This window comes from Mustelus asterias, unplaced genomic scaffold, assembly GCF_964213995.1.
Source record: "Mustelus asterias unplaced genomic scaffold, sMusAst1.hap1.1 HAP1_SCAFFOLD_578, whole genome shotgun sequence".
Taxonomy (NCBI): domain Eukaryota; kingdom Metazoa; phylum Chordata; class Chondrichthyes; order Carcharhiniformes; family Triakidae; genus Mustelus; species Mustelus asterias.
In genome coordinates, this window is record NW_027590528.1 from 110,001 (window position 1) to 113,766 (window position 3,766).

Genomic DNA, 3,766 nt, shown 5'->3' on the forward strand with positions numbered 1-3,766 from the left:
CTGACACTCAGAATCGAATGTTTTCATCAAGTCCGATAATATCATTCTGAAATATTCAGCATGTGTGTGAGTATTAACCTGAGTGGGTAGGATCTGCCTCCCCCTCGGCAGAGTGGCTCATGGTGGCAGCCGATTTCCTCTTGCTGGGGGTGGAAACTGCTGGCGACAGCGGGTCTCCCGCTGAAGATAACCACAGCCGCTGGAAATTCTGTGCCAGGAGCGAATCATTGATGGGATTATAACATCCCGCTGACGTGAATGGAAGCAGAATTCTGGCATTAAACTGCAGCGATCTGATACATTCACTCTGTGATGATCTGATACATTCACTCTGTGATGATCTGATACATTCACTCTGTGATGATCTGATACATTCACTCTGTGACAATCTGATACATTCACTCTGTGATGATCTGATACATTCACTCTGTGATAATCTGATACATTCACTCTGTGACGATCTGATACATTCACTCTGTGATAATCTGATACGTTCACTCTGTGATAATCTGATACATTCACTCTGTGATAATCTGATACATTCACTCTGTGACGATCTGATACATTCACTCTGTGATGATCTGATACATTCACCCTGTGATAATCTGATACATTCACTCTGTGACAATCTGATACATTCACTCTGTGATAATCTGATACGTTCACTCTGTGATAATCTGATACATTCACTCTGTGATAATCTGATACATTCACTCTGTGACGATCTGATACATTCACTCTGTGATGATCTGATACATTCACTCTGTGATGATCTGATACATTCACTCTGTGACAATCTGATACATTCACTCTGTGATGATCTGATACATTCACTCTGTGATGATCTGATACATTCACTCTGTGACAATCTGATACATTCATTCTGTGATAATCTGATACGTTCACTCTGTGATAATCTGATACATTCACTCTGTGATAATCTGATACATTCACTCTGTGACGATCTGATACATTCACTCTGTGATGATCTGATACATTCACTCTGTGATGATCTGATACATTCACTCTGTGACAATCTGATACATTCACTCTGTGATGATCTGATACATTCACTCTGTGATAATCTGATACATTCACTCTGTGATAATCTGATACATTCACTCTGTGACGATCTGATACATTCACTCTGTGATGATCTGATACATTCACTCTGTGATGATCTGATACATTCACTCTGTGACAATCTGATACATTCACTCTGTGATGATCTGATACATTCACCCTGTGATGATCTGATACATTCACCCTGTGATAATCTGATACATTCACATGTCCAATGTGTGCAGGAGGGTTTCCTGACGCAGTATGTAGATAGGCCAACAAGAGGCGAGGCTACATTGGATTTGGTACTGGGTAATGAGCCAGGCCAGGTGTTAGATTTGGAGGTAGGTGAATACTTTGGTGATAGTGACCACAATTCGGTTACGTTTACTTTAGCGATGGAAAGGGATAGGTATATACCGCAGGGCAAGAGTTATAGCTGGGGGAAAGGAAATTATGATGCGATTAGGTAAGATTTAGGATGCATAGGATGTGGAAGGAAACTGCAGGGGATGGGCACAATTGAAATGTGGAGCTTGTTCAAGGAACAGCTACTGCGTGTCCTTGAGAAGTATGTACCTGTCAGGCAAGGAGGAAGTGGTTGAGCGAGGGAACCGTGGTTTACTAAAGAAGTTGCATTCACATGTAACGGTGGGCGGCACGGTAGCACAGTGGTTAGCACTGCTGCTTCACAGCTCCAGGGACCTGGGTTCGATTCCCGGCTTGGGTCACTGTCTGTGTGGAGTTTGCACATTCTCCTCGTGTCTGCGTGGGTTTCCTCCGGGTGCTCCGGTTTCCTCCCACAGTCCAAAGATGTGCAGGTTAGGTTGATTGGCCATGCTAAAATTGCCCCTTTGTGTCCTGAGATGCGCAGGTTAGAGGGATTAGTGGGTAAAATATGGAGGGATATGGGGGTAGGGCCTGGGTGGGATTATGGTCAGTGCAGACTCAATGGGCCGAATGGCCTCTTTCTGCACTGTAGGGATTCTATGATTCTATGAAGTTTAATCTCTTGTGAAGAGGAAGGAGACTTAAGTAAAGATGAGACGTGAAGGCTCAGTTAGGGTTCTTGAGAGTTACAAGTTAGCCAGGAAGGACCCAAAGAGAGAGCTAAGAAGAGCCAGGAGGGGACATGAGAAGTCTTTGGCAGGTAGGATCAAGAAAAACCCTGAAGCTTTCTAAAGGTATGTCAGGAATAAAAGAATGACTAGGGTAAGGTGAGGGCCAGTCAAGGACAGTAGTGGGAAGTTGTGCGTGGAGTCTGAAGAGATAGGAGAGGCACTAAATGAATATTTTTCATCAGTATTCACACAGGAAAAAGACAATGTTGTCGAGGAGAATACTGAGATACAGGCTATTAGACTAGACGGGATTGAGGATCATAAGGAGGAGGTGTTAGCAATTCTGGAAAATGTGAAAATAGATAAGTTCCCTGGGCCAGATGGGATTTATCCGAGGATTCTCTGGGAGGCTAGAGAGGAGATTGCAGAGCCTTTGGCTTTGATCTTTATGTCGTCATTGTCTACAGGAATAGTGCCAGAAGACTGGAGGATAGCAAATGTTTTCCCCTTGTTCAAGAAGGGGAGTAGAGGCAACCCTGGTAATTATAGACCGGTGAGCCTTACTTCTGTTGTGGGCAAAGTTTTGGAAAGGATTATAAGAGATACGATTTATAATCATTGAGAAAGGAATAATTTGATTAGGGATAGTCAGCACGGTTTTGTGAAGGGTAGGTCGTGCCTCACGAACCTTATTGAGTTCTTTGAGAAGGTGACCAAAAGAGGTGGATGAGGGTAAAGCAGTTGATGTGGTGTATATGGATTTCAGGAAAGCGTTTGATAAGTTTCCCCATGGTAAGCTATTGCAGAAGATACAGAGGTATGGGATTGAGGGTGATTTAGCGGTTTGGATCAGAAATTGGCTAGCTGTAAGAAGACAGAGGGTGGTGGTTGATGGGAAATGTTCATCCTGGAGTTCAGTTACTAGTGGTGTACCGCAAGGATCTGTTTTGGGGCCACTGCTGTTTGTCATTTTTATAAATGACCTGGATGAGGGCATAGAATGATGGGTTAGTAAATTTGCGGATGACACTAAAGTTGGTGGAGTTGTGGACAGTGCGGAAGGTTGTTGCAGGTTACAGAGGGACATAGATAAGTTGCAGAGCTGGGCTGAGAGGTGGCAAATGGAGTTCAATGCGGAAAAGTGTGAGGTGATTCACTTTGGAAGGAGTAACAGGAACACAGAGTACTGGGCTAATGGTAAGATACTTGGTAGCGTGGATGAGCAGAGAGATCTCGGTGTCCATGGGCATAGATCCCTGAAAGTTGGCACCCAGGTTGATAGGATTGTTAAGAAGGCGTACGGTGTGTTAGCTTTTATTGGTAGAGGGATTGAGTTTCAGAGCCATGAGGTCATGTTGCAGCTGTACAAAACTCTGGTGCGACCGCACTTGGAGTATTGCGTACAGTTCTGGTCGCCGCATTATAGGAAGGATGTGGAAGTGTTGGAAAGGGTGCAGAGGAGATTTACCAGGATGTTGCCTGGTATGGTGGGAAGGTCTTATGAGGAAAGGCTGAGGGACTTGAGGCTGTTTTCGTTAGAGAGAAGAAGGTTCAGAGGTGACCTAATAGAGGCATACAAGATGATCAGAGGATTAGATAGGGTGGACAGTGAGAGCCTTTTTCCTCGGAAGGTGATGGCTAGT